Source organism: Anas platyrhynchos, chromosome 4 (assembly GCF_047663525.1).
Source record: "Anas platyrhynchos isolate ZD024472 breed Pekin duck chromosome 4, IASCAAS_PekinDuck_T2T, whole genome shotgun sequence".
Classification (NCBI taxonomy): domain Eukaryota; kingdom Metazoa; phylum Chordata; class Aves; order Anseriformes; family Anatidae; genus Anas; species Anas platyrhynchos.
In genome coordinates, this window is record NC_092590.1 from 39,319,976 (window position 1) to 39,332,341 (window position 12,366).

At 38.6% G+C, this 12,366-nt stretch overlaps 1 protein-coding gene and 1 long non-coding RNA gene across 3 annotated transcripts in view; one reads left to right on the forward strand and one right to left on the reverse strand.

The window, feature by feature from the left end:
• Positions 1-9,070, reverse strand: part of LOC140002320 (uncharacterized) — a 37,979-nt gene extending 28,909 nt beyond the window's left edge. The window contains exons 1-3 of one of the 2 annotated variants that reach the window (XR_011808673.1): positions 7,990-9,070; positions 5,271-5,414; positions 2,493-2,590 (exon numbers count right to left, since the gene is read on the reverse strand). This is a non-coding gene — a long non-coding RNA (uncharacterized lncRNA). The remainder of the gene's footprint in view (positions 1-2,492; positions 2,591-5,270; positions 5,415-7,989) is intronic. The other variant, XR_011808672.1, reaches the window with a different exon arrangement.
• The window catches only part of INPP4B (inositol polyphosphate-4-phosphatase type II B), a 359,615-nt gene that overhangs the window by 304,099 nt on the left and 43,150 nt on the right, over positions 1-12,366 (forward strand). The gene's annotated exons all lie outside the window — the stretch shown is intronic.

Genomic DNA, 12,366 nt, shown 5'->3' on the forward strand with positions numbered 1-12,366 from the left:
TCCTTCCTTAGAGATGTTCTTTCAGGGTAAAACTTAGCAGATTTCGAAATAGAGAAAAGTTTAACATCTCATCCTGGGGTCATCATTCACAAGAGAGGAATCAGAAATGGGGCACTTCACATAAGAAGTTAACACCAAATACTAGATTCTTCGAGAGGATTCAGCAGCATTCCTCTTTCTGGGCTTTGATTGCTTCACAACTGTGAATGGCAAATACATTTTTTTTTATAAGACATCACACAAGAAGGGCTTGTTCATGTTTTTGCTCTGTGAATTCTATTTCACTACACGTAAAACTTGATGGTGGTTTCCTGTAAACGATTGCAATTATTGTCTAACAGTCTGATGAACTTGTACGCAGAAGAGAATATATGTCTTTATTATGTTCTCTTTGGAAGGGGCATATGCAGTAAAATATTCAAAAACCTACATGCTACTTGTGAGCTGCGTTTGTAAGATGTCGGTTTCCAACCTGTTTGGGCATTTACCAAATGAAAAGTACATCACATGATTAAGGCATAGTTTTCTTTGGTGCTACTTTAATTGCGGTAGGATAAACTAAGGCAGATTCTCAGCACTTTGTTTGAATTTAATTCCTGGTATAGTGGGTGTTAAGGGGAAGACTATAGAAGCCCACGTTAATCAATGTTTGGCTCTCTGTATTTTCCACACGAGACCAGAATATCAGGAAATAATGACAAAGGACGTGTTAGAAAGATGTTCATAAATTTGGTAATATGATTTGGTTCTGTTTCCAGGTGTGGGCTTAAGTCTTTGTGACAAAGTTTGTATTCATGTTAAAGTACAACAACTTGTGACTGGACTCCAGCAGCCATATTCTGCAGCCTGATCTGTACTATTACAGTGTTCTCAACCAGCCTCAGCTGGGGTTCAGTACTACAGTTCAGTGTCTGAAACTCAGTGAACTTCTCAGTAAATCCCACTCTTCATACCAGTCTGTTCCATGCATGACGTTTTGGTGTTGAGGAGCAAGAGGCAGGCAGAGCCACCCTCCCACCCCGGCGCTGTGGTGCCTGGACTCTTGTGAGTATAGCAGCTCTGTGGCTAAATGGTTACATGGCAGAATTCAGAGTTAAGGCTATGGGATCTATATCAAACACTCACCAGATACAGAAATGTAGGAAAATCAAGGAGCAGAGAGTCTAGTCAAGAACAGACAGGGAAGATAGGGAAGGTCATGTCTTAACCTAAGCTATGGGGTTTAGACTACATTAAACCTTTGTCCTTGCTTCCAATACTACTGAGGTTGGAATACTTCATTTCTTCATGACTGTGGTAGAAGCTACAATGGTAGGAGGTACAATCCTGTTGTAGTGAATAAGTAACAGGATTGTTTAAAAGCAGTGGCTGTTTGGCCAAGCAGGTACTGTGTACATACATTGTCATATAAGCAAAATGATTTAGAAGAAAACTGGTCATAATGCTTTGTATGCTATCACAAAAGCAAGGTAGGACAGCACTTAACCAGGAAAGTAAGAATTGAGGAATTGAGTGCAAGAATGCATTGGGGCAATCTTTTTTTTTTTTTTTTTTTTTTTTTTTGTGCTTTATAAGCACTGTGTCTCTGCATTTCACATCTAAAGACAGAACAATCTTTTAGAAGTTGATTACAAGTCCAAATATGAACAGGTAGAATTTTCTGGCTTAGGTTTTATACTGTCCCATAGGAACTTTTGATGCAAAACAAACTAATTATCACCCTGAAAAACAACAACAATAACGAACTAAATAAAAACAAAATATCAATAAGATTACTTGCTGATAAACATGACTTTCACTGGCTACTTTTACCTACTTATGATACGACACCTGCATACTTTGTTGAAACAGTTATTGCAAAATATAAATCAATAAAATTCAGAGCTTTTACTGTTTTAATATCAATAGGGGAAAAAAAGTGAGCATTTCAGATAAGTGGAAAATAGCAGCTGTTAGCAGTTTTTTGTGTGAATCCAGTTAGTTTGCCTAGCTATAAAATGCTGATAAGAGTTAAAGGAAAGAAAGAAAAAGAAGTGAAGCACCCAATTTATATTTATATATTCATGGACATAGTTAATGGACATCAGCAGGGAAGATGTGCTCCCACACTTTTTAAAAATCAACAGGAAAGCAGTGCACAGAATGCAATTCCCTTTTGCATTAAACTTATTAAGTCAAATCAATTTTTACGAGCGCATAGGCCAGAGCTCTGGCACTTAATTCCTTTTGATCTTCTGCCTGCTAAATTCTGTTTCCCACTGAGCTACCATACAGTCTATTTTTAACGGATAATTTGTTTGGACATCATTAAAAAGAAAATACTACAACTTCTAGCAGTAATAAGGCAGATGCTGCACTGCCTGTCAAGTGTGCATACACACACACACCAAAATAACCAAGAGCACAAAGAGGAATTTTAGAGTTAAAAAGAAAAACAAAAACAAACAATCCTCCCAATTGTACTGTTAAAGAACGTGAAGCAGACTACATACCTGATACTAACTTATGTGAAGCCAGCATTGCAGATGGGTAACTCTCACCAATTTCTGTGCTCTAAGTCCAACTTCCAGTTACCATGGCTGTTAAACATCTAGAGGAAGAAGCTGTTATGAAGTGACAGTTTTTTGAAGACAAGGTCTTGTGACTGAGTCAATGGATTTGTCTTATAATTACAGTGATGCTGACACAAAATTATCCTTCACTATGCTTAGTGCCCTGAAGGGCACATTTACTAATTATGGATTCTTTTTCCACCTTACTACTACTTAAAGCTGGAAAATACTCCAGGATATTTTCGATATGAGTAATGCACATTTCCAGAACTAGGATTTTCATGTTTGTTTGTTTTTTTTTTCCCGTTTTGAGAAATATAAACTATTTCAAGTATTTCAATTGCTGATCATGCTGTTATTGAATCTTAGTTGTTTTGTTTTGTTTTTAGTTAGGAAACTAATAATTTAATGCTCTCTAGTGCTGGGTGTGCTCTACTTGCAGCAGCCAGATCCACATTTGGATCCTTGTATCAGCCCACTTGGGCACCAAGGGCTTAAATGCATCCAAAGACTGATGGATTTCATAAGGCCCTTGAGCTACTGATGTTATGGAGCCTTAGCAATCACAGTAAATGAGATCCTCTGCTGAAACAGGTTAACTAACAGCTCTGCATGCCTCGGTCAGGGAGGCTGGTTTGGAGGAAGTGTAGTTGCATGTTTGCTGGGCCTGGAACTGTGTGCATCTAATCCTACATAGAAATTTTCACAATTTGTGATTGGAACTCTGTGGATTCTAAAAGCTGTCATAATCCTTCAGTCTGCTAACAGTAGTGACCTTTTGTCTTGTTCTACCCTCCTCTTGGCTTTTGGACTTTATATACAGCCTGTTGTGAGAGTCATAACAAGAAATTTGATGGAAGAATAGAGCCAAAGTTTCTTCTACTTTCACCCTGGCTCCAACAGTGACAGGAAGCTGATACTTAGGGAACAGTGTAAGGGCCTGTACTGGATGAGCCTCCTCACAGAGCTCTCCCTGGTTATGGTGCTTTGGTTGCAGCAGGATCTATATTTCTATTGTGAAAGAAAATATAGGTATGATGCCATGTGAATCTTTTCATACCTCATTCTTCCCCATCAGAATTTTTGATAATGTAGCTTCCTGCTTTTGTTTCTTGTGTGTGTAATAACTTGGAAATCTGGATGGAGAACTGAACTAGGAGAGCTATTGTACAAACTTCTTCTCTGAGCATGGGCAGAACTGCTCAATAAAGTGCTCTTTAAAAATTAAGTAAATGTGGGCTCAGTGAATATTGTGTACGAGTCAAGCTACTAGATGAAACCTCCAAAGCAGGGATCAGATTCATGCAGAGGAAATTCTGCACAACAGCTTTGCTTTTGGTGGGCTTAGCCAATTGCAAATATAAAGCATTTCAGTAAAATGTAGGCTCTCTGAATCGGGCTCATCAGCCATGCCTATCAGGAATTATATCTGCTTTTATTACACAGTAGGGGTAATACAGCAGATTAGCCTTTTCAGATAGAGGCTATGTTAAGTAGAACAGCTGCTGTTCTGAGGCCTGAAAAGGTTGTTTTAAAATGAGATTTCATGAAAGTTTGAGAAGGCGAGGTTATGTCATGAATTCCAGTGAGATAAGCAAAGCCTGGAACCTGTAACAAAATTATACTAAACATGAGCCAAAAAGATCAGAATCTACCCACCTAATGTTCTGCAGGATAATCAAATGCAGTTCAGGAAATGTCAGGTGTAATTGTCACTTTCCTCCTTCAAAATGCACATTGGTTTTATTCATCAGTTACAGAGCACATTTTGTTCTGATGGTTCTGTTCCATTTCTTTAACTCAGTCTTACTTCTTACATCCAAGGCAGGATGAACATAAATAAGCTTCACAATTGTGGGTGCACACTTTATCTACCCTTTAGTGGGAAATAACCAAGCCCTCTGATAAAATTTTGAAGTAATACATGCTGTAAAAATAAACTGTGCTCCCAACAAATATGAAGTTAATTTATGCTTACGGAAGGAATACAAATGGAACAATACGGTTGGCAACAAGAAAACCAGAAACGTGCTTTGTAAATGACGTTCTTAGATAAATACACAAGCCAGGATTTTTGTGAAGTCTTTATGGAAATTTTCACAATAGTTAAGCAAAGAAATGATTAATTTGGAGTACAAGATATGTTATCTTATGTTATTCTACTTTTGTCCTAGATTTCATTTTGAAAGGTCTGTTTCGTTTATTTTGGTATTCTTATTTTCAATTTTTGCTAGATACATAGGTCAGAAATACATTAGGTATACAATCTCCACGTATTTGGGAAATGAAAAACACTTCTCATTCCATCTGCAAATGGACATTGAGCAAATGAAAAACAAATAATAGGGAAGTTAACTAAATCTATCGGGAAAACTTGAAGTGTCCTTGATGTCAGCATGCTTAAAACTTAGAAACTATAATAGCAATATAATTATGCAACCCCAGCCCTCTTATATGCTAGTGAAGTCTTTTTTTTTTTTTTTTTTTTTTTCTCCACTTCAGCAGTTTCTTCAATCATTTTATCCCACTGCACTGCTTGGTACACGACCATGTATGAGAAGGAAATGTGTAATAATATCTGCTATTAATGTAATGCATTATTGAAACACCAAAATAAAGAGGAATAGCAATTAAGGCAACTTAAATTCCAGTTCAGCACACAAAATAGATAGAAATGTGTTATATCTACTCATATTTTAAGCAGCTGGAGGTTCATACCTATGCACCTTTGTTTTCCAATAGCAATCTGTGTCACAAGAGCTTGACCTTGGCATGCCGACAGGTATGCTGAACTCCTCTATTACTTTGTCTGGTATTTGCTACAGTTTTTATTGGCTGATAATTTTCATCCTCCTCCACTGTCTGGAAAAGGACATAAAGCAAAAGGGCAAAAGTATAAGGCAATCAGTGTAGTGCACAGTAATATATATTTTTCTTCAAAACTATGTATATATATTGTGCACCAGTGGGAATAGAGAGACATCACACATTTTTCTCGGTGCCTTATTCTACAGCAAATTACCGTCGTTGAGATGATGTATTCTTGAGGTTGAGATGTAGACTTCAGCAGTGAAAATACTACTGATCACAGTTTTCCAAGTTGCTAACTGTATCAAGATTTTCCAAATGATACAAGATATACATTGCTATCACAGTTCTACAGAGACTGCAATGTAAATTTAATACTTTATTACATTTGATCAGCTGAAAGAATTGTAATAAATTCCACACACCAGTATATGTTTTCCAATAGAAAATTGGATGCTTGCATTTCATTCATGAATAAACTAGGTGTCATTAAGACTATTAAATTTAAAAATTACCCAGTTTAAGATGGATCATTTCTATATTCCACTTCAATGTTTTTTAGTTGTATCAGTAGGTAGTTGGTAATTCATTTATTTTCCCTACAAATAGTTTTATATCAGGTTGTTTATGTCTGAACTTATCACAACAAAATGAAAAAGAGAAATGATAGCCCAACAAGATGGAAGTAAGAAAAAAACCCTGCGCTTGTTCTATGTCACATACAATCCTATCATAACAGATGAAAGAACATAAATGAAAAGTAAATTGTTTAGTTTTACACAAACCCAGTGGCTACCCTAGGCAAAACAGGGAGATTCTTATTACGTCCATAAGTCAGAAAGGTTGAAGTAAATACATAGAATCCAACCATATCTGTTTGGAAGGAGATATTTATTATAAGGCAATGATAAATCAAGAAAGCATATTTGTAAAGCTACTGTATTGTTACTACACTAAGCTAAAAACAATACCACTATCAAATCACTTCCAAAATAACTCAATGGTAGACTGAGATTAAATCATAAAATAAACTGTTGAATTAATCACAATCTCCCTAATGCTGATCTGCTTATCTGAATACAAATTTCCAGTCAAGAAAATGAGCTTTATTCTACGGTGTTTCCTGGGGCTTAAGACCAGAAGAAATGATCGAGTCCTCTGTGCCTTATATTATAATAAAGTACCTCTACTTCAAAACCAAATGCTTTAGTTAGGCTGAAGGACTTTACTCGTCAGAAATATATACTTAATTGCTTGCAGAATCCAGCAATTATCTTCAGTGCCTTGGACCCTTGTTATGATATGCTATGGAGCAGGTAAAATGTACCCAGATAATCCCACATAGTTGAGATCAAGAAAAAATCCCAAGGCCATTTCCAGTTTTTCTCAGGGAAATTTCCATCTGATCTATGAGTGAGATCCCATGCATGTATAAAGCCCCATTAGTGTGACATTTAGGATGATGGGTCTGTGAGCTTCCTCAGAGCACCTACCCAAATCATTTAGCATTGGAGATACAAGCTGAGGCTTGATGATCTTTGGATAAAGGAAATAGCACAGGTTCATGAGGTTCATATGAGGTTATCCATAGTTTAGGGTAGGCAATTTGAAACCAGCAAGTTGAAATACATACTCAGGGTTTTTATGTGAAAGCAGAGAACTGAGGTGTAGGTTCATGTCACCAAACTTCTGTTGTCTAGTTGTCATTTATATTCCCGGGAGATAAACGGCCACAGCCAGAGATATCTTAAGTCCAACTGTTTCACAAATGCGTGAACTATCCTATTAATATACTAATCTGTCTCTTAGTTAGGAAGGAACTAGATCACGATTTCTGAAAAATAATTTAGATTAGATACCTCCAGCCAAGGTTATATTGTCTGAATCCTAACCACAGTAGTAGCCAGCTGTCAGTGTTGTTCAGCTCTGGAAAAAAAAGGTGCTATTAAAGTAAGGGGAACCTAAGATGTATTAGAATGAGTATTTCTAAGAACTTTCTACATATGCAAAAGCAATTTTTATGTTTTAAGCAAGCAAACATAGTGTTGTCTGGAAAAAAAATCTTGTCTGCATTGTGTTGCTGGTCTCCAAATATTCAGTACCAAAAATACTTTTTAATAATCAGGAAGAACTTGCACTCTGGAGTGACTTTATCAAAAAAAAAAAAAAAAAAAAAGTAATTTACAGTTGGAATCCTTAATCCACTTGCAGACAAGACAGTAATTTTGAAAGCTGGCTATTTGCCACACTGTATATATACTTTAAATTTTTACTCTGGGAAAGGTGGTTCAAGATGAAAGGTAAATAAAATATGTGGCACTCAATTTCATATAGGGACTCTATTGGCTTCTTCTCCATGGGCTAAATCAATAGCAAAGAGTGTGCCAAGCTGTAATATATTCTAATAGCTAAAAACACATTGTTTTTGAAAGCTACACAGACAACACTGTAGGTACGGCCATCAGTCATACACCTGCAAGCCCTGTGACTCAGAGAGGCAGGCAGAAGGAATGCAATGCTGCCATTTCAAGAGAAAGAACAAACAGGCAAAATACATTAAACATCGAGATTAAACTGTCAAATAAAGCAGCAGCATGAATAGCATGTACAGAATTCCTCAGGGACCTACTTCTCAGAGCCTCAAAGAAGCATGAGGAGATGCCTAGACTTGCTGTGAAATTAGAGCATTCGCTGCAGTGCTGACAAGGAGTTAGGCGGGTGCTTTCACATCTGTAGTGCCGCAAGAAGCAATGGCAGCCAAATATATGGCTGTCAGCTGGCTGCCCTAAATCTCCCCTGGCCTGCCCTCTCTCAAAATGGCCTCCTTTGGCTTGGCAGGAAGAAAGATGAATGTGAGGGGATTCACTCTTTAGAGGCAGTGAAATAGTGAATCTTCAGCACTTCTGAGAAACCTGTTCTTAATGACCTCCACTTTTCAGTCATTTAAGAGCAAAGGATGGAACAGAACCGGTACAGCTATTTAAATGTAGGTTTTTAGCAACCATCCCAACTGATGCCTACCGGGAACATTGGGACTGAACATAGAGGGTTTTTTTCCTCCAGATATATTTCAAATGTAATCGCTAATGAAAGCAGCCTTGACTGTAATCCCTCTGATGCCAAATGAAGCAGAGTATGGTGGGTTCAGCACCAGAGGAAGCAGGAAAGCAGAGGAAGCCATCAATCCAGGAGCTTTCGCTGCCCACCAGCTCAGTGCCTCACAGAGAGGCGCTTTATCACTGACAGCACGCACAGGCAGGCAGGAGCATCATTAACATCTAGAGAAGTGGTGTCTATAAGATATACCTCAGTAAATTAATTTGTGGTTCGAAAGGCAGTTAGATAGGCAGAAAGCAAAAGTTTCTGGTGAGATCCACCATCTCTTGTTCCTCCGTGCCTCCACCACACTGCACGCGGCAGCCATTACGTGGGGACCTGCCTTCCTCAAGGGCACGCGCTGTGTGTTAGGGATTAACAGGGACGGCTTTCCACATTTCACCTGCTCTTCTCCACAGGGAGGCGGCCTGCAGGTGCAAATGGTGAGCTGTGACCCTCCTGCCAAAGGCTGGTCCTCAGCGCTGTTTCCTTGTGTAGAGAGAACCTTCTAGAAGGCTGGGCAGGTTCTCCGGAAGGTTCTCTTTCTGCAGCCTTCTGCAAGGGAGGGAACAGAACCTTCTGGAATCTTCGTGTGGGGAGGGGTAACACCTATAAATGGGGTCTGAGATGCAGTGGGCTGCAGGGAGATCCCAGGTTTCCACAGCCACTACCTCTGAAGTTGTGATAGAACCAGGAACCTGGCTTTAACCCCAAGGGGCTAGAGGGGGGGCTCTGTGGGATTCAGCCCCCCCGAAACTGCCGGCTACTGGGGAATCGAGAAGAATCTTGAAGAAAAGGTTTCGTCTTGTTGGGAGCCAGTTCGCAGGAAGGTGAGATCTGTTGTTAAAGAAAACTTATGGAAAAGAACGATCTGCTTGGTATAGATTCAAGGATATACATGCAGATAGTTGTTTCAGCTACAAAGCCAGCAGCATTTATTAAATTCCTTGAACTGCTGAAATACATTCTGCTGGCTCTTGCAGCCCAACCTGTCAGCTTGTTCTTCCAGAGGCTGCTGCATCAGGCAGTAAAACCTGAAAATGTTCTCTCTTTGGCATTGTGTGCACACTTTTCAAACATTTGTCTTTCTCAACAAATATTAGATACCAAATAGCAAAGGAAGCTATTGTTAAAAATTAACGAGTGCTTAAAAATCTACAGATCTTATAATATTTTTTCTACCCTGATATTATATTCTTGGAGTTTCTGAAGTCTACAAGAGCCACTTAGTAAGTGTGTCATCGGAATGTATTATTTTTGCTTTGAGCGTGGTGTGGGGGTTCACTTAGCATTTACACATCAAGGTAATGAGTAGTTAACGTCAGGCAAAGATTTTTCCCGGATCAAAGTGTTGCATATTTTCTTCTGTTGCTGTTCAGAACCATTTATTCTGTAGCTCCACAGCACAGTGTCACATTTCAGGAAGCTCTGTAGAGGACAGTATCACCTTATTGCAACCTTCCTGATACTTCTTCAAAGACAACAAAAGCATGTCCCTTTGGTCTATACCACGAATGTAAACAGCTGTATCTATCTCTTCAGGCAATAGTGGTTCTCAGATTTCAGTTCCTTCTAAGCCTTGTTACAGAATTAACAATGGTTAAAAAATAAATAAGGTATGTGGATTTTGAACACTGTAGTGGCATTTTTTAACGATCACTGGTCATGTGCCTCAGGTGAATACACATCTGACATATCAAATGTAAAACCTGTAAAAAAAAAAAAAGTTCAGGTTCTGGAATCTAGTAAATGTTAACTTGTGCATAACAGTGCCTTTTCTTTCACGTATAAAGTCTATTAAATTAATATATGACATACAAGCTGTAATGTCCTGGCATGTATGGGATCTAAAATACATTCTTAAGGATTAATTTCTGTTTTATTGAAACTTGTTGAACTTTTGCCAGGGCTTGAGGCCACAGGTTGTGTTCTAGCGCCCGATATAGCAAAGCACTGGAAGTTTCTTACACTGTTTATTGATTCTTGTAGCTCACGGGCCATGAGTTGTGACTGCATAAGAGGAAATGTTTCATAGTAGTGAGGTACCAGTTGCCATACCAGTTAGGTACTCTCACAAGTTCAGAATCTTGCGTTTCAAATAATTGTTGGTCTATGTGATAAAAATGAATTTGCAGTGTGGTGTTGTATTTTGCAGAATGGCGTTGTCTATCCTTTTCTTCTCCCTTGAATATTCTATAAACCTTGGCTGACCTAGACCTTCTCTTAATTTTGTACCAAGAATTTTGACATAATAATGATGTATTCCATGGTGGTGGCAGCAGAGGAATTTGAGGATGCAGAAAAAGAACAGACACAGTTGAAAACTTCTTGTTCTGCAATTAGCTACGATTGGTCAATGCATGACACTACTTCTGGCCCAAGATTCTGAAATGGCTTTTAGGTATGGATTGCAGGGGTTTTGGTGCTTTTGCCAGAGTTCACCAGAGAAGGAGAGGATTCCTCAGGTGCTCTGGGCTTGGAGGATTCAGTGTAACACCATGACTTCCTATGGGCATGAACCAGTCCCATAATGCCAAATTCAATGCATTTTAGAGTTAGAGTTTGTCAGTCGTTTCCATCCTTTGACCACACTGTGATGTGCTCAGTGAGCCTGTCAAAGAAAACAATTTTATTCTATATGTGCAATGAAAGCAGTATGTGTCCAAAGTGTGGGGCTTACTCTGCGTGCCTGTACTTAAATAGTGCAGGTGAGATGAAAACAAGCAGGTCCTTCAAAATGTATAAAGCTCTTGATGTGTTCAATATTCATAGATATACAGTTATTGTACAGCACTGAGACTGTAGCATCAGGACTGTTAATCAAGGATAGAGCAGGTGTGGGTCCAGAGATCCAAACCAAACACAGAAATTTGAGATGGACAGTATTTTCAAGTGGACGTACAAATGTGTTGGGAAGGGGAAAAGTATATATTAACATGGTCTGTGCATTGAGTTTCAGAAGAGGCCTCTGTAATGTTGCTTCCCCAAAACATATTGTGCATGTTGGTGCAGTCCTGGATTCTCTCCCAGGTGCAGCATTGTTTCTGTTCACTGTCCGTGCTACATGTGCAGAATAGTTTGAGACTGTGCTGCTATAAGTTCATGCATCCTGTGCAGAGATCTGTTAAAACATCCTATTGAGTCTATCAGTGCATGAATATTTTCTGAAGAATAGCAGTGTAATTGGGCTGCAATGTGTCCTAAGGGACCACTTTAACTCAGTTTTTCTCATAGCCTTTGAAAATCTTTTCTGGTTTTCTCAGAAGAGTTTTTGCTTCTACTTACCCTTACAAACAAAGCAAAAATGACTCTCATTTAATTCAATTATAGATCAGTCTGTGTTGATGTACTTAACAGACAGCAGTGTGGAGATGGTTGTTTCAGCTATAATGCGTAAGCAATGAAGTATTTCCTACTAGCCGTGGAGGAGTGAGAAATTAAGCAGTCACCCAAGCCATTCTACTGCATTGTTGAGTAAGACAGTGAAAAGCTGGGAAAAATGCATCAAAAGCATAGACAGATCTGTTTGCTGAGGAAAACAACTGGAAAAATGTGATGGCAACCCTTTAAAGCTGTATATGGTAACACATAGGGGCAATTAAGCAGGTAATTGACACACACAGTAGTTTGATACAGACTGTTCCTCTGTAGAGGGAGATATTATTAAGACAACGGCTTCCCTGCCTTCAGTTTCTTGTGCAGAAGTGGACATGTCATTAGCTGTTACTCTCTCGGTATCTTTTTTTTTTTTTTTTTTTTTTTTTTTTTTTTTAACTCCCACTAGCTAGAACGTTTTTTATCACCTGATGCTATGGAGTTTATATCCTTATAAACTGCATATAAGAATTAATTTTCTCCAGAACTTTTGCTTTCTCCTTCATTCCGTGCCTGCAGTCTAGCAGCTAATTTC